This window comes from Procambarus clarkii, chromosome 82, assembly GCF_040958095.1.
Source record: "Procambarus clarkii isolate CNS0578487 chromosome 82, FALCON_Pclarkii_2.0, whole genome shotgun sequence".
Lineage (NCBI taxonomy): Eukaryota > Metazoa > Arthropoda > Malacostraca > Decapoda > Cambaridae > Procambarus > Procambarus clarkii.
The window spans coordinates 2619108-2638344 of NC_091231.1; the positions used below are offsets into that span (position 1 = coordinate 2619108).

The 19237-nt window shown below is 54.0% G+C and overlaps 1 protein-coding gene across 2 annotated transcripts in view; it reads right to left on the reverse strand.

Annotated features, from left to right (window-relative positions):
• bsk (mitogen-activated protein kinase dJNK) overlaps positions 1 to 19237 on the reverse strand; it is a 242262-nt gene that overhangs the window by 187785 nt on the left and 35240 nt on the right. For both annotated transcript variants that reach the window (XM_069315810.1, XM_069315811.1), the window contains exon 2: positions 14875 to 14915. The gene's annotated coding sequence lies outside the window, so the exon portion shown is untranslated. The remainder of the gene's footprint in view (positions 1 to 14874; positions 14916 to 19237) is intronic.

The window sequence follows — 19237 nt, forward strand, 5'->3', positions numbered from 1 at the left end:
TTGGTGTTACCTTGGTGTTATCTTGGTGTTACCTTGGTGTTATCTTGGTGTTACCTTGGTGTTACCTTGGTGTTATCTTGGTGTTATCTTGGTGTTACCTTGGTGTTATCTTGGTGTTACCTTGGTGTTATCTTGGTGTTATCTTGGTGTTACCTTGGTGTTATCTTGGTGTTACATTGGTGTTATCTTGGTGTTACCTTGGTGTTACCTTGGTGTTACCTTGGTGTTACCTTGGTGTTATCTTGGTGTTACCTTGGTGTTATCTTGGTGTTATCTTGCGGTGACTCCTGAGATCAACGTCCCCACGGCCTGGGTCTGTGACCAGGCCGCCTGGTTGATTGGTCTGCTCAACCAGGTTGTTTGATGCGGCTGCTCGCAGCCTGACGTATGGGCCACAGGCTGATTGATCAGGAATCCTTTGGAGGTGTTTACCGAGTTCTCTTAACTACCAGAGAAGGGGGTAAGGGGGGAGAGGGGGAAGGGGGAGAGGGGGGAAGGGGGGGGGATTAATTTCATACACTGTATGATTCAGAAAGATATACATACAGTATGATTCTCTGGGTTATTTGACTCTTGTTTTTCTTGCGACTTGGCGTGGTCGTTGTATCTCCTCGACGACCACGGTTACCTTGAGGTGCTTCCGGGGCTTAGTGTCCCCGCGGCCCGGTCGTCGACCAGGCCTCCTGGTCCTCCAGGGTAGTGATGGTGAGCGACCATCAACGCCCCACAACCAAGGAAGAGTGTGCAGGTGACCAAGACGGCCTCAGGACACATTGTATAACAGCTTCAAAAGATAAAATATTTAACACAAACTTCAAATAAAAAATAAAGATTGTTATTCTTGATTAAGTCATTATCATACCCCCCCCCCCCTAATAGCCTCTCCCAGATGGTAATGTAATTCCCTACCGATACAAATGAGCCAAAGCCACTCCCCCACAACCATTCCATTTACATGTGAATGAGCAGAGATATTGGAAGATGTTCATCCCAGTCCCAGGGACGGCTGAGGAGGGGTGGGGGGCAGTTTCTTAAGGAGGAGTATATATTTTCCAAGGCGGTGTCACGAATCTTATTACGATTCTGCCAATTCTCCCGAACCTCGTATTATGTTATTGTTTTCTCTAAGTAAATATTGCTGTCGGTTGTATAAGATTTGTCTATATAGATATATATACATTATATAAATATAATGTGGCAGACTGTGGCGGGTGAGGCAGCGCGCGTGTCGACCAGACCGGTCTACTTGGTCGCCTCCCCCACAACACCCACCCATCCCGCAGGGGGAGGCCTGGTGGCCGAGTCGACAGCGCTTGGGATTCCTGATCCTATGGACCGGGGATCGATCCCTGGCGACGGCGGAAACAAATGTTTCTTTCACCCGGATGCGAGGGTGGGGATAATCCGTTGATTGATTGATATTTGAGAGGCGGACCGGAAGAGCTAGAGCTCGACCCCCGCAAGCACAACTAGGTGAGTATGCAGCCACCACGCACCACCCATCCCCACACCCCACCCATGGGGGTGTGGGTGTGGGGATGGGTGGTCCCCATCAAGCAGGTGGGGTACCTGCTTGATGGGGTTCTGGGAGTTGTTCTACTCCGAGGCCAGGCTTGACCTGTGAGAGTTTGGTCCACCAGATGAATGATGAGTGTGGTGTTGGGACACCCCACCCATCACAGGTGTGGTGTTGGGACACCCCACCCATCACAGGTGTGGTGTTGGGACACCCCACCCATCACAGGTGTGGTGTTGGGACACCCCACCCATCACAGGTGTGGTGTTGGGACACCCCACCCATCACAGGTGTGGTGTTGGGACACCCCACCCATCACAGGTGTGGTGTTGGGACACCCCACCCATCACAGGTGTGGTGTTGGGACACCCCACCCATCACAGGTGTGGTGTTGGGACACCCCACCCATCACAGGTGTGGTGGGGTGTTGGGTGGAGGTGTGGTGTTGGGGGTGTAGTGGGGGTGTTGGGTGGGTGTTCTCCCACCAATCACAAAAAAACACCAAGAAATTAAATTGGAATAGAAACCTACTCAAGAAATAAAGAACAATCCGAAATATTTTAAAATGCGAAATCAAAACAAAAGACTCTCCCCCAGTATTGGACGTGTACTTACAAGTGAAGGTTCATAACGTCAAAAACCTTGTAAAATCCTAAGAGATCAGTACGAGGCCATGTTTAGCTTCCCCCAAAAAATACAACCCGCCCTCGACTCGAGTCCATTAAATCCAGCGGTCGACCCCCCACAGACGCATTCAGAAATTTTTCAGCCCGTCCTTCAAACAAAGACCCAAAAGTGATTCCATGCACCTTAAACACTTACCCTAACCTAACCTATGCCTATATACTGCTCAATATACTATTATAATATTAATTTGTATTTGAGAAAATTCCAGTTTTGAATGAACATCATCTAAAAATGTATGAAAAATGTATGAAAAATGTATGAAAAATGTATGAACATCACATAATATAACATTTTGAAAGAGTGATCTGGAGACAGACCTACAGTTTTTTTTTTTTTTTAACAATGAATTCCACAGCCTAGGTTAACGTGGATTTTGAGCGGAAAGATCCTGCCACTCGCTACTACCCTACTATGACAAAATCACAGAAGTAATAAAATAAAAAAAATGATGATGATTATTCATCACAACGCTCCTACTGTTCAAGTGAGCTGTGGTGGCCCGCCTCCAGTACTGCTCAGTAATCATAGAGTAGAGACTGGCGAGATATAAGGACTACAGAGAACAAATACGGCATACATACACACGAGAGAGAGCGCCTAAATTATTGACACTCTCTCATACCTCTCAAAGTGTTCTCTCGAAAGGAGACACGAGAGGTATAAAATAATATGGATATTATTGACAATGCTACAAGGCCAGGTTCCCAATTTACAGATCTGGTTAAGGGCCTCGCCAACCGGCCTCGCCCGGTATAGGGCCTCGCCAACCGGCCTCGCCCGGTATAGGGCCTCGCCAGCCGGCCTCGCCCGGTATAGGGCCTCGCCAGCCGGCCTCGCCCGGTATAGGGCCTCGCCAGCCGGCCTCGCCCGGTATAGGGCCTCGCCAGCCGGCCTCGCCCGGTATAGGGCCTCGCCAGCCGGCCTCGCCCGGTATAGGGCCTCGCCAGCCGGCCTCGCCCGGTATAGGGCCTCGCCAGCCGGCCTCGCCCGGTATAGGGCCTCGCCAGCCGGCCTCGCCCGGTATAGGGCCTCGCCAGCCGGCCTCGCCCGGTATAGGGCCTCGCCAGCCGGCCTCGCCCGGTATAGGGCCTCGCCAGCCGGCCTCGCCCGGTTGAAGGTACCATCAATTGGGCCGCCTGACAAAGAATTCCTTGAAGGAACATACAAAATGGGTCGTGAAGACAAGGGTGTGTTGCCGACCGGTGGGAAGCCTCTGGTGGTACTCTTCACACGAGAGAATCATCTGGTAATGGGCTTATGCACCCTAACTTTAATCTTGGAAAGCCTTCTCTTGGAATAAACATCTGGAACGTTCCACCAGGTTTTTCTAGACGCGCATAATACCACTGCTGGAGGAAAGAGGTATAAATGTTGGGCGCCAAACACTGTCGAGATGTTTAGACGCATGTTTGACCTGTGTGCCGTCTTGGTCTGTTAGCCACACACACACACACACACACACACACTAGTTTGTTTCTAGTAGTAGAAACAGTTGATTGACAGTTGAGAGGCGGGCCGAAAGAGCAGAGCTCAACCCCCGCAAGCACAACTAGGTGAACACACACACACACACACACACACACACACACACACACACACACACACACACACACACACACACAGGAGACTCTCAGTACACAGCGACACTGCAGCCTGGTTGACACGGTAACTTGTCCAGTAGAGAGTAACTCCCGGGACACTCTAGGTAACTCACTCATTTGACACCTCTTAAGTGTTAAAAGCTCTTAGTATATGGCCTAAACTGTATCTAGATGTGATCTTGATGCGTGTGTGACGACCATACTACCCTACTTGGCTGCCAGGTCGCCCACACCCTCACATGGTAGACACCTGGTCGACCCAGCACCACGGCACGGATACACCCTCCAAAATATTTTAATTTCAAGGTGGCTCTCGTCTGACTGTACACAGTACCCCACAAATATTTTATACTGTTCCTGGCATGAGAGTTAAGACTGGCTTCTGTCTCAGCTGTTCAATAGACAAGACGGGTAATTATGAGGACAAAGCGCTAAGCCAGTATGGCACACTAGCGCCTGTAAGGGATAGGAGAACAGGCAACTGAGATGAGGACAGGGTTGATGCCCAACGTTATGGACCACGAGGCTCGAACGCCAACCCATCCAGAAGTATGGTGGTGGTGGTGGGTGTAGCGACCAGTCCACGAGAGGTGGTCATTAATATGACCAGTGAGGAAGATGGTAGCACACCGTCGAGGTGCTCCATGAGCACGTCCGTGTCTGTCTGTCTGTCTGTCTGTCTGTCTGTCTCTCTTTCACACCATAATGGTGCAGTAATATTGTTCAGTAACAGGTTGGCACCGTGGCCCTGGTGTAGGGTGATGACCTCCCGTGCTGCAGGCCACACCCGCGGGTCATCAGGTCATCACTGTGGGGTCGGGTCATCATGACCCGCGTCACAGGACACCGTCGTCACAGTAACAGCCGTGCTTGCTAGTCCAGGGTGGGTCAGAGGTCACGGTAACATCAACAATACCTTAAGTGTTTATTCTCACTATGACAATGTCACTATTGACTACTCACTTTATCTTCAATGTTGGTCTATATTGTTCCTTATATACTTTCTATAATGCTTCCTCTTGCCCCGTTATATTGGCTCCATACTCCTGTTATCCAGAACACAGACACATGTCACGTTAAGAACACCGCTGCTCGCACAACTCCTGCATGATTGACATGCATTAAGCAACAATAATAGCTGAAACAAGAGGCTGCCTGCAGGCTCCCAGGTGGAGGCAACCGTCTCTCTCTCTCTCTCACACACACACACACACACACACACACACACACACACACACACACACACACACACACACACACACACACACTTAGTACCCAGATGAGCCACAGAGACGTTAGAAAGAATATTTTCAGTGTATGGAATGCATTAGGCAGTGATGTGATGGAGGCTGACTCCATACACAGTTTCAAGTGTAGATATGATAGAGCCCAGTAGGCTCAGGAATCTGTACACCAGTTGATTGACAGTTGAGAGCCGGGACCAAAGAGCCAGAGCTCAACCCCCGCAAGTACAATTAGGCAAGTACACAATGTATCATAACACTTGTATATATATATATATATAATTGTTTTTCCATAGGGAAGCAGTCATTAACTCGCTGGCAATTATTTTACACAGAACAAAAGACCAAAACACTGTCATTTTCTCTACTTTTTAACCAGTATTTTAGTGACAGTTCTGGCCAGTTAGAGTACACAACTGTGGAGTTCACACGCCAGGCCAGGCCAGGCCTGGGAGGGGGGGAGGGGGTGTTCATCAGTAACATCTGACACTCTGTACATCTTTATGGAAGACTGGGGAAGATCTTTATGTATTCTGTGGGGACCTGATCGTTTGTATTCACCGGGGCTGAGGCGGCCCCGCTGGACGTGGCGTCAAGGGACCACGGATCACCACCACCACCTTACCTTGAAGTGTTTCCGGGGCTTAGCGTCTCCGCGGCCCGGTCGTCGACCAGGCCTCCTCGTTGCTAGAATGGTCAACCAGGCTGTTGGACGCGACTGCTCGCAGCCTGACGTACGAGTCACAGCCTGGTTGATCAGGTATCCTTAGGAGGTGTTTATCCAGTTCTCTCTTGAACACTGTGAGGGGTCTGTCAGTTATGTCCCTTATGTGTAGCGGAAGCGTGTTGAACAGTCTCGGGCCTCGGATGTTGATAGTTCTCTCTCAAAGTTCCTGTTGCACCTCTGCTCTTCAACGGGGGTATTCTGCACATCCTGCCATGTCTTCTGGTCTCGTGTGATGTTATTTCTGTGTGCAGGTTTGGGACCAGCCCCTCTAATATTTTCCACGTGTAAATTATTATGTACCTCTCCCGCCTGCGACACCTCACCACCAGGGACCATAAAAACACCGCCACAAGGGATGCCTGCTTGATGGGGTTCTGGGAGTTCTTCTACTGCCCTACTGACTTGTGAGAATTTGGTCCACCAGGCTGTTGCTTGGAGCGGCCCGCAGGCTCACATACCCACCACAGCCCGGTTGGTCCGGCACTCCTTGAAGAAAACTATTTAGTTTTCTCTTGAAGATGTCCACGGTTGTTCCGGCAATATTTCTTAAGCTTGCTGGGAGGACGTTGAACAACCGTGGACCTCTGATGTTTATACAGTGTTCTCTGATTGTGCCTATGGCACCTCTGCTCTTCACTGGTTCTATTCTGCATTTTCTTCCATATCGTTCACTCCAGTACGTTGTTATTTTACTGTGTAGATTTGGGACCTGGCCCTCCAGTATCTTCCATGTGTATATTATTTTGTATCGCTCACTGATAACACTAGTCAAGCCTGGCCTCCGGCCGGGCTTGGGAAGTAGAACAACTCCCAGAACCCCATCCAGAAGGTATCCTAACTCCTGCCGCATCCCTCCAAGAACACTGTAGCCACGGCCACATCTGAGGCCGGGCCTCCTGCTCACCGGTCTCATTAACCACACTGTTGGTCGCAGCGTCATGCAGTACGACTCAAATCACAGCCTGATTGATAACTTAGGTACCCTATGAAGGTGTTTATAAAGCTCCTCTTGAAAGTGGAAAGAGGACAGCTAATTATTTTTTGTATATATAAACAAGAGTAAATTTTTGTAAAGCCACGAGCATGCATAGCGTTTCAGGCAGGTCCTTAATCCTAATTTTCCCAGGAATACGACCCGTCAAATCGTTTAACAACCAGGTACCCATTCACTGCTGGGTGAACAAGAGGACTATGGGTAAGGACTGGCCAGGACATGAACCCTGAGCCAAAGCGCCGGGCGAGTGCTTTACACCTGCGCCACGGGTAAAGCTGCCACGGCTGACTAAACAGCCAGAGTGATCGCACAATGAAAGGTACACAAACACACCGTAACACACATGCTGGCACCTGCCTCCACCAGTCTCACCTCTCATGGGGCAACAACCAGGCCTGGCACTCCCTCCTTGCTGCTCCTGGCACCCCCTCCATCCCTCCCTTCCTGCTTCTCCAGGCACTCCCTCCCTGCTGCTCCAGGCACTCCCTCCCTGCTGCTCCTGGCACTCCCTGCTGCTCCTGGCACTCCCTCCCTGCTGCTCCTGGCACTCCCTCCATCCCTCCCTTCCTGCTGCTCCAGGCACTCCCTTCCTGCTTCTCCAGGTACTCCCTCCCTGCTGCTCCTGGCACTCCCTCCCTGCTGTTCCTGGCACTCCCTCCATCCCTCCCTTCCTGCTGCTCCAGGCACTCCCTTCCTGCTTCTCCTGGCACTCCCTCCCTGCTGCTCCTGGCACTCCCTCCCTGCTGCTCCTGGCACTCCCTCCCTGCTGCTCCTGGCACTCCCTCCCTGCTGCTCCTGGCACTCCCTCCCTGCTGCTCCTGGCACTCTCTCCCTGCTGCTCCTGGCACTCCCTCCCTGCTGCTCCTGGCACTCCCTCCCTGCTGCTCCTGGTACCCTCTCCATCCCTATCTCCCTGCTGCTCCAGGCACTCCCTCCCTGCTGCTCCTGGCACTCCCTCCCTGCTGCTCCAGGCACTCCCTGCTGCTCCTGGCACTCCCTCCCTGCTGCTCCTGGCACTCCCTCCCTGCTGCTCCTGGCACTCCCTCCCTGCTGCTCCTGGTACCCTCTCCAGGCACTCCCTCCCTGCTGCTCCAGGCACTCCCTCCCTGCTGCTCCAGGCACTCCCTCCCTGCTGCTCCTGGCACTCCCTCCCTGCTGCTCCTGGCACTCCCTCCCTGCTGCTCCTGGCACTCCCTGCTGCTCCTGGCACTCCCTGCTGCTCCTGGCACTCCCTCCCTGCTGCTCCTGGCACTCCCTCCCTGCTGCTCCTGGTACCCTCTCCATCCCTATCTTCCTGCTGCTCCAGGCACTCCCTCCCTGCTGCTCCTGGCACTCCCTTCCTGCTGCTCCTGGTACCCTCTCCATCCCTATCTCCCTGCTGCTCCAGGCACTCCCTCCCTGCTGCTCCTGGTACCCTCTCCATCCCTATCTCCCTGCTGCTCCAGGCACTCCCTCCCTGCTGCTCCTGGCACTCCCTCCCTGCTGCTCCAGGCACTCCCTCCCTGCTGCTCCTGGTACCCTCTCCATCCCTATCTCCCTGCTGCTCCATGCACCCCCCTCCCTGCTGCTCCAGGCACTCCCTCCCTGCTGCTCCTGGTACCCTCTCCATCCCTATCTCCCTGCTGCTCCAGGCACTCCCTCCCTGCTGCTCCAGGCACTCCCTCCCTGCTGCTCCAGGCACTCCCTGCTGCTCCTGGCACTCCCTCCCTGCTGCTCCAGGCACTCCCTCCCTGCTGCTCCATGCACCCCCCTCCCTGCTGCTCCTGGCACTCCCTCCCTGCTGCTCCTGGTACCCTCTCCATCCCTATCTCCCTGCTGCTCCTGGCACTCCCTCCCTGCTGCTCCTGGCACCCCACCCCTTCCTCCCTGCTGCTCCTGGCACCCCACCCCTTCCTCCCTGCTACTCCAGGCACTCCCTCCCCCCCTGCTACTCCAGGCACTCCCATGTGCTTCCACAACTCTGTATGGTGTGAATAATTACACGAGTGGGAGTGGCTTATATCAACATGAGCTGCCCTCGCTGGGGCCAGGGGCGCCACTTGCTATTTCTTCTTTTTATCCAAGCTTTTAATCCAGGATGCTTGAGAAAACCACAGGAGCAGGATGTGGTATGGCCCCAGCATCCCGGCTTACCCCACACGCGCGCCTTAACCCTACAATACATTCCAGGGGGCCTAATCCCCTTACTTCCCCCCCCCCCCCACCGACTTTGTCACAGCTTCGTTTTGATGGTATTTGTGGCCGAGGATGTCAAGATTCGAGGCCGTACAGTGGGATGCAACCCACACTGGACGCCGGGAGCCCATCGTACCTATGATTGGTTACCTGGTTGATGGGGTTCTGTGAGTGCTATTCCCCCAAGCCCGGCCCAAGGCCAGGCTCGACTTGTGAGTTTGGTCCACCAGGCTGTTGCTTGCAGCGACCCGCAGGCCCACATACCCACCACAGCCCGGTTGGTCCGGCACTCCTTGGAGGAAACAATCTAGTTTCCTCTTGATGTCCACTTTTGTTCCGGCAATATTTCTTATACTCGCTGGGAGGACGTTGAACAACCGCGGACCTCTGATGTTTATACAGTGTTCTCTGATTGTGCCTATGGCACCTCTGCTCTTCACTGCTTCTATTCTGCATTTTCTTCCATATCGATCACTCCAGTACGTTGTTATTTTACTGTGTAGATTTGGAACCTGGCCCTTTAGTATTTTCCATGTGTATATTATTTTATATCTCGTCGTCTTTCTAGTGAGTACATTTGGAGAGCTTTGAGACGATCCCAATAATTTAGGTGCTTTATAGCGTCTATGCGTGCCGTATATGTTCTCTGTATTCCCTCTGTTTCAGCAATCTCTCCTGCTCTGAAGGGGGAAGTGAGTACTGAGCAGTACTCAAGACGGGACAACACAAGTGACTTGAAGAGTACAACCATTGTGATGGGATCCCTGGATTTGAAAGTTCTCGTAATCCATCCTATCATTTTTCTGGCTGTCGCAATATTTGCTTGGTTATGCTCCTAAACGTTAGGTCGTCGGACATCATTATTCCAAATTTCTTTACATGCTGCTTTTCCTACTATGGGCACAATTGATTGAGATTTGTACCCTGTATTATGTTTGAGGTCATTTTTACCGTACCTGAGTACTTGGAATTTATCACTGTTAAACATCATGTTATTTTCTGTTGCCCAGTCGAAAACTTTATTAATATCAGCTTGAAGTTTTTCATTGTCTTCAGCCGAGGTAATTTTCATGCTGATTTTTGTGTCATCTGCAAAGAATGATACGAAGCTGTGACTTGTATTTTTGTCTATATCTGATATGAGAATAAGGAAAAGCAGTGGTGCAAGGACTGTACCTTGAGGTACAGAGCTTTCAACTGCGCTTGGACTCTTATTTTATATGGTTGACCATTACTCGCCGAGTCCTGTTTGACAGAAAACTGAGTATCCACCGTCCAACTTTACCAGTTATTCCCATTGACCTCATTTTGTGAGCTATCACTCCATGGTCACATTTATCGAAAGCCTTTGCGAAGTCCGTGTATACCACATCTACATTCTGTTTTTCTTCTAATGCCTCAGTGACTTTGTCGTAGTGATCCAGTAGCTGTGAGAGGCATGATCTTCCCGCTGGAAATCTATGTTGGCCTGGGTTGTGGAGGTCATTGGTCTCCATGAACCTGGTGACCTGACTCCTGATCACTCTCTCAAATATTTTTATTATGTGGGGCGTTAGTGCAACTGATCTATAATTCTTTGCCAATGCTTTGCTCCCTCCCTTGTGTAGAGGGGCAATGTCTGTTACTTAAGCGCATCTGGTATCTCCCCCGTGTCCAAGTTCTTCCTCCACACTATTCTGAGTTCCTGTGCTACTGGCACCTTGGATTTCTTTATAAAATTTAAATTCCATGAATCTGGACCCGGAGCTGAGTACATGGGCATGTTTTCAATTTCTGTCAAAATCTAGTACGCTCGTGTTGATATCAGTTATATTTACTGATATCAACACGAGCGTACAAGATTTTGAAAGAGAACTTGAAATGGTCTCAACACTTTCTCGCACACAATGAATTCTTGTCATATTTTGTCGTGTATTGTATGTGTGTTGCAAGTGAAGGTGGGTGTTGTATTGTGTCAACAACAACAACAACACGGTGAAGACGAGCCGTGACCGTGCAACAAGACGTCCACAGTACCGTGACCAGTAGCAGACATTACAAGTGGCGGGAGTCGAGGCGCTCACTTACCACACACCGTAACTGTGGCCATAAGACTGTGAAGGTGGACCACTTACTACAGTGCCTTAGTGCCCGACGGTGGCTCAAGCCAACACCCAATATATGTGCAAGTGTATTACAAACACAATTTTCAGTTGTTACTGAACAGGTATTCAAGGTACCTGTGTTCTATAATGGCACTACACTATTATTGTACCTCCACCCTGTGATGTGCTGCAGTGGTGCCCCCTCCACCCTGTGATGTGCTGCAGTGGTGCCCCCCTCCACCCTGAGATGTGCTGCAGTGGTGCCCCCCTCCACCCTGAGATGTACTGCAGTGGTGCTCCCTCCACCCTGTGATGTGCTGCAGTGGTGCTCCCCTCCACCCTGAGATGTACTGCAGTGGTGCTCCCCTCCACCCTGAGATGTACTGCAGTGGTGCTCCCCTCCACCCTGAGATGTACTGCAGTGGTGCTCCCCTCCACCCTGAGATGTGCTGCAGTGGTGCCCCCCTCCACCCTGAGATGTGCTGCAGTGGTGCCCCCCTCCACCCTGTGATGTGCTGCAGTGGTGCCCCCCTCCACCCTGAGATGTGCTGCAGTGGTGCCCCCCTCCACCCTGTGATGTGCTGCAGTGGTGCCCCCCTCCACCCTGAGATGTGCTGCAGTGGTGCCCCCCTCCACCCTGAGATGTGCTGCAGTGGTGCCCCCCTCCACCCTGAGATGTGCTGCAGTGGTGCCCCCCTCCACCCTGTGATGTGCTGCAGTGGTGCCCCCCTCCACCCTGAGATGTGCTGCAGTGGTGCCCCCCTCCACCCTGAGATGTGCTGCAGTGGTGCCCCCCTCCACCCTGTGATGTGCTGCAGTGGTGCCCCCCTCCACCCTGTGATGTGCTGCAGTGGTGCCCCCCTCCACCCTGTGATGTGCTGCAGTGGTGCTCCCTCCACCCTGTGATGTGCTGCAGTGGTGCCCCCCTCCACCCTGAGATGTGCTGCAGTGGTGCCCCCCTCCACCCTGAGATGTGCTGCAGTGGTGCCCCCCTCCACCCTGTGATGTGCTGCAGTGGTGCCCCCCTCCACCCCGTGATGTACTGCAGTGGTGCCCCCCTCCACCCTGAGATGTGCTGCAGTGGTGCCCCCCTCCACCCCGTGATGTGCTGCAGTGGTGCCCCCCTCCACCCCGTGATGTACTGCAGTGGTGCCCCCCTCCACCCTGAGATGTGCTGCAGTGGTGCCCCCCTCCACCCCGTGATGTACTGCAGTAGTGCTCCCTCCACCCTGTGATGTGCTGCAGTGGTGCCCCCCTCCACCCTGAGATGTACTGCAGTGGTGCTCCCCTCCACCCCGTGATGTGCTGCAGTGGTACCCCCCTCCACCCTGTGATGTGCTGCAGTGGTGCCCCCCTCCACCCTGTGATGTACTGCAGTGGTGCCCACCTACACCCTGTGATGTGCTGCAGTGGTGCCCCCCTCCACCCTGAGATGTACTGCAGTGGTGCTCCCCTCCACCCCGTGATGTGCTGCAGTGGTGCCCCCCTCCACCCTGTGATGTGCTGCAGTGGTGCCCCCCTCCACCCTGTGATGTACTGCAGTGGTGCCCCCCTCCACCCTGTGATGTACTGCAGTGGTGCCCCCCTCCACCCTGTGATGTACTGCAGTGGTGCCCCCCTCCACCCTGAGATGTACTGCAGTGGTGCTCCCCTCCACCCTGAGATGTGCTGCAGTGGTGCCCCCCTCCACCCTGAGATGTGCTGCAGTGGTGCCCCCCTCCACCCTGTGATGTGCTGCAGTGGTGCCCCCCTCCACCCTGAGATGTGCTGCAGTGGTGCCCCCCTCCACCCTGTGATGTGCTGCAGTGGTGCCCCCCTCCACCCTGAGATGTGCTGCAGTGGTGCCCCCCCTCCACCCTGAGATGTGCTGCAGTGGTGCCCCCCTCCACCCTGAGATGTGCTGCAGTGGTGCCCCCCTCCACCCTGTGATGTGCTGCAGTGGTGCCCCCCTCCACCCTGAGATGTGCTGCAGTGGTGCCCCCCTCCACCCTGAGATGTGCTGCAGTGGTGCCCCCCTCCACCCTGAGATGTGCTGCAGTGGTGCCCCCCTCCACCCTGTGATGTGCTGCAGTGGTGCCCCCCTCCACCCTGTGATGTGCTGCAGTGGTGCTCCCTCCACCCTGTGATGTGCTGCAGTGGTGCCCCCCTCCACCCTGAGATGTGCTGCAGTGGTGCCCCCCTCCACCCTGAGATGTGCTGCAGTGGTGCCCCCCTCCACCCTGTGATGTGCTGCAGTGGTGCCCCCCTCCTCCCCGTGATGTGCTGCAGTGGTGCCCCCCTCCACCCTGAGATGTGCTGCAGTGGTGCCCCCCTCCACCCCGTGATGTGCTGCAGTGGTGCCCCCCTCCACCCCGTGATGTACTGCAGTGGTGCCCCCCTCCACCCTGAGATGTGCTGCAGTGGTGCCCCCCTCCACCCCGTGATGTACTGCAGTAGTGCTCCCTCCACCCTGTGATGTGCTGCAGTGGTGCCCCCCTCCACCCTGAGATGTACTGCAGTGGTGCTCCCCTCCACCCCGTGATGTGCTGCAGTGGTACCCCCCTCCACCCTGTGATGTGCTGCAGTGGTGCCCCCCTCCACCCTGTGATGTACTGCAGTGGTGCCCACCTACACCCTGTGATGTGCTGCAGTGGTGCCCCCCTCCACCCTGAGATGTACTGCAGTGGTGCTCCCCTCCACCCCGTGATGTGCTGCAGTGGTGCCCCCTCCACCCTGTGATGTGCTGCAGTGGTGCCCCCCTCCACCCTGTGATGTACTGCAGTGGTGCCCCCCTCCACCCTGTGATGTACTGCAGTGGTGCCCCCTCCACCCTGTGATGTACTGCAGTGGTGCCCCCCTCCACCCTGTGATGTGCTGCAGTGGTGCCCCCCTCCACCCTGAGATGTACTGCAGTGGTGCCCCCCTCCACCCCGTGATGTACTGCAGTGGTGCCCCCCTACCCGACCAGGGGAGGGGTGCCAGGAGGGCAGGGGGTGGTACTAGTGGCACTGCACCATCCCCAGATGCGAGAGAGCGCTGGAGGCGGGGATATACGAGTGACGCCGCCCCGGCCAACATGGCCACTCTCCCAGTACCTGTTTCACACCAAGACTTCATTTGGTGCCAACATAACACAGGCCCGTGTGAGGCGCACGGCTCACCAGAAAACAACGTGGGAGTTGAAGATCCGAACAGCTTCTTCATGAACGATATCCGAACAGCTTCTTCCTGAACGATATCCGAACAGCTTCTTCATGAACGATATCCGAACAGATTCTTCCTGAACGATAACCAAACAGCTTCTTCATGAACGATAACCAAACCTCTAACAATATAACAGACATAAACACGAACACTGCAGATTTTGAGGAATACCGTGACAACATACTGGTGCACTCAGCCTCGGGTCTGAAGCAGGAAGATGCTGACTTTCACAGTTATTCAACCACCGATAAAATCATGGAAACATTAGACGGAAAACAAAACACACATGTTTTATACCCGGCTTTCACAAAGGCATTCGACAAATGTTACCTCGAGTAATAGGCCATAAAATGAGACGAGAATCACATGTCTTGTCCGTCTTCCAGGCTGGCTGGAAGGCTGGCAAGACTGGTGACTGAAGCGAGAAGTAAGTTGGAGAGGAAACTAGATTTATTCCTCCAAGGAGTGCCGGACCAACCGGGCTGTGGTGGGTATGTGGGCCTGCGGACCGCTCCAAGCAACAGCCTGGAGACCAAACTCTCACAAGTCAAGCCTGGCTTCGGGCCGGGCTTGGAGTAGAAGAACTCCCAGAACCCCATCAACCAGGTGGTTGAAGCTTGCACAGCAGACAGTGGCATGATAGTGTGGAGGTGAGGGACTTACCTGGAGAGTGTGGACGTCTGCCTGGGCGGTGGAGCTCCTCGCTACCTGCCGACAACAACCTCATATTAGTAACATTATACCAGGCTCCAAGCTTTCCTTACCCCACACACTATAAGCGGTGTATCTTACTCCGCTCCACCCATCTCAACCTTATTTGTCCTAACTTGAAACACTCAAGGCTTCAACAACATTAAGTCCTCCTCGCTGGTCAAGTAACCTCAGATTACACAAGGCAAAGTTCCGTTAGGTTAGGTTAAGTTAGATTGTTAGCTTTTGTTTTGCTAGGCTTCGTCACCGTCTGGTTCATGAACTAAAATGTATGTACCAAAAAGTGAAGGTAACTGGAGTTGATATTAATGAATGGAGCCGAAGGTAAACATTCACACCACTCTTTACACAACTGCACTTGTGTAGCGAACAGTTCTCTCAATATTAGCAATATTTTACCTAATACTTTTGAAAATCTTCAAAATAACATGCATGTGAGTAGTGTGTGGGGGGAGGGGGGAGCACCCTAATACCACACAAATAGCTACTAAAGTTCAACCCGAGTAAATGTAAGGTAATGAAACTAGGCGGTGGAAACAGGAGGCCAGACACAGGATACAGAATGGGATATGAAGTCCTTCACGAAACGAACAGAGAGAAGGATCTGGGAGTTGATATCACACCATCCCTGTCTCCTGAAGCCCACATCAAAAGAATAACACCTGGGGCGTATGTGAGGCTGGCTAACATCAGAACAGCCTTCAGGAACTTGTGAAAGGAATCATTCAGAACCTTGTATACCACATATGTAAGGCCAATCCTGGAGTATGCGGCCCCAGCATGGAGCCCGTACCTTGTAAAGAACAAGGCGAAGCTGGAAAAAGTTCAGAGGTATGCCTCTAGACTAGTCCCAGAACTAAGAGGCATGAGTTACGAGGAAAGGCTGTGGGAAATGCACCTTACGACACTGGAAGACAGGAGAGTAAGGGGAGACATGATCACTATCTACACAATTCTCAGAAGAATTGACAGAATATATAAAGATAAACTATTCAACACTGGTGGTACGCCAACAAGGGGACACAGGTGGAAATTGAGTACCCAAATGAGCCAGAGGGACGTTAGAAAGAACTTTTTCAGTGTCAGAGTAGTTAACAGATGGAATGCATTAGGAAGTGATGTGGTGGAGGCTGACTCCATACACAGTTTCAAATGTAGATATGACAGAGCCCAGTTAGTATTTTGTAATTATTTTCTAATCATATCGCCTCTATCTTCTATCTTTGGCATATTTAACGTCAGTAGCCTCTCTTCATAACTTTGAGTGGATTTACTATTTGTGTCCGCAGACTCGAGCTGTTAGCCCTTGGACTCCGTCTTTCTAGCCAATCTATTTTTCCTCTATAATGTCTAATATATTTATTTCTACCTCCCCCCCCCCACACACACACACATACTAATAATATATTATATATATATGTATATGTATCTGCCGCAGCTCTACCCACTGAGCCACCAGTCTACCCGACGTGTTGCAAGGTAAACTGCCACATGCACTGGGTGTGGAAGTGATCACTGTGCAACACCCGGGTGACGGTGTAGAGGCCTCGGGGGGGAGGCTTCATCGCCCGCGTTAACTACTCCACCAAACTTGAGCAATCACCTTAATAAGTTGATGGTGGCGGAAGCCTGTTATGAGGCGTGGTGCCAACTCCACCCCCACGGTGACCCAACTCCTCCACCCCACGGTGACCCAACTCCTCCACCCACAGTGACCCAACTCCTCCACCCCCACAGTGACCCAACTCCTCCACCCCCACGGTGACCCAACTCCTCCACCCCCACAGTGACCCAACTCCTCCACCCCCACGGTGACCCAACTCCTCCACCCCCACGGTGACCCAACTCCTCCACCCCCACGGTGACCCAACTCCTCCACCCCCACAGTGACCCAACTCCTCCACCCCCACGGTGACCCAACTCCTCCACCCCCACGGTGACCCAACTCCTCCACCCCCACGGTGACCCAACTCCTCCACCCCCACAGTGACCCAACTCCTCCACCCCCACGGTGACCCAACTCCTCCACCCCCACGGTGACCCAACTCCTCCACCCCCACGGTGACCCAACTCCTCCACCCCCACAGTGACCCAACTCCTCCACCCCACGGTGACCCAACTCCTCCACCCACGGTGACCCAACTCCTCCACCCACGGTGACCCAACTCCTCCACCCCCACAGTGACCCAACTCCTCCACCCCCACGGTGACCCAACTCCTCCACCCCACGGTGGTGGTCGCTAGAGTAGGGCAGGAGCCCCCCCCCCTGGTCGCTGGGGTACGGCAGGTCACCAAGGGGTCCTCATGACTACATGTCGATGATCCCGCGGATCAACATCTCCGCAGCCCGGTCTCTGACCAGACCTCAGGGTTGTTGATGTAATCAACCAAGCTGTTGGATGCGGTTGCTCCCAGCCTAGACACTGTAGGCACAAGAAGTATAACTGGTTGTTGCTGAAGGTGACATGGAAGCTGTAGAGGAGTACACGTCCGTGGTGGCTACTGACTAACAGGGTCGCACCCGTAACACCGCACTACAGTAATCCCCGCCCAGGCCTCTCTTGGCCCTGCCGCCAAGCGCCGCTCTCAACCTACTGAGAGGACGGACGAAGACAACGTCGCTAACGTCCTCTTGGGCCGCTAATCTGCCTGGTAGCCATGACAGCCAAGCACTGTGGCAGTAAACTTCCCAATAGTTTGATTACAGTGGCAGTAAACCCTCAGCATGTGGTTACAGTAACCCTCTCCCCCCATGGCTGGGTTACAGCGTTGCAGGTTGCCAAAGGAGGGGGGGGGGAGGGATGGTTACACAGTAGTGTGACCTGGTGAAGGTGTGGTCACGACGCCACCTCCCACCACCACTTTTCCATTACTGCCGGACAGGAACTGTGGCTCAGTAAACCCAAACTCTTACACAAACCATCCATCTCCATCACGGCCGGAAGTGTTGGGTGGCGGGGTGGCAGCTAGAGCCTAGAAACGGGGTGTAGGAAGGGGGTTGAGGTGGGGTTTACGGGATGGCAGCGGGGTGTGTCTAACCCCCCCCCACCCCCACCCCGTCACACTCCTGCAGTAATCATGCCCACCACTGGATGACATATAGCCACACACCCACAACATGCCCCCCCCTCCCCTGCCACAGGTAAACTCCACCAACAAATACACCCACAGCCAAGCCCCACCAAACACACCAAGAACCAACCCCCTACCAATAAAGGCGGCCATAGCCAACACTTTCCCTACTCCACTGGCACGCACACACACACACACACACACACACACACACACACACACACACACACACACACACACACACACACACACACACACACACACACACACACACATCACCCATCATCAAACACACGCTAACCCTATACTGACTAAACTAACAACGCACGCACGCTCGTGCGCGCACACTTAACCTCTATTCTTCTCAACCGATTAACAGTCCAAACATCAAATTCCGCTGACACGGCAAAATAATAAGACAATAAATACGCTATAATTTAGCTCGGATACCGATCAAATGTTGTGTTAAACACTTCATATTGTTCAGAAGAGAATCATCCCGCACACAATGCTTTCTTACTCCCAAACTGGGAGCCAAGTAGAGCCATAACTCTGCGAAGCGTAAAGATGGCACACAGGCACTGCCAACACTGATAAACTTTATTGGTAAACAAGATGAGTGCCTGCCTGCCACACTCCGCGGCCCCGGTGCCAGGCAGGGCGGCCCCGGTGCCAGGCAGGGCGGCCCCGGTGCCAGGCCGGGCGGCCCCGGTGCCAGGCCGGGCGGCCCCGGTGCCAGGCCGGGCGGCCCCGGTGCCAGGCCGGGCGGCCCCGGTGCCAGGCCGGGCGGCCCCGGTGCCAGGCCGGGCGGCCCCGGTGCCAGGCAGGGCGGCCCCGGTGCCAGGCAGGGCGGCCCCGGTGCCAGGCAGGGCGGCCCCGGTGCCAGGCAGGGCGGCCCCGGTGCCAGGCAGGGCGGCCCCGGTGCCAGGCAGGGCGGCCCCGGTGCCAGGCAGGGCGGCCCCGGTGCCAGGCAGGGCGGCCCCGGTGCCAGGCAGGGCGGCCCCTGTGCCAGGCAGGGCGGCCGGGCACAATTCCCCTCTCTATCAACCTCCCCACTTTATCTTACCAGTGGCATCATCACCCTAGCAACTGGCACCACGTCCCTACCAACACTACCCTACCACCGGCACTAACACCAGAGCCATCGTCTACCCAGTCCTATCCTATCACCACCACCACATTCCTCCCCCCCTCTCAAGAGGCACTATAACACAAGCACAATCCTCTCTCCTGCTAATCATAC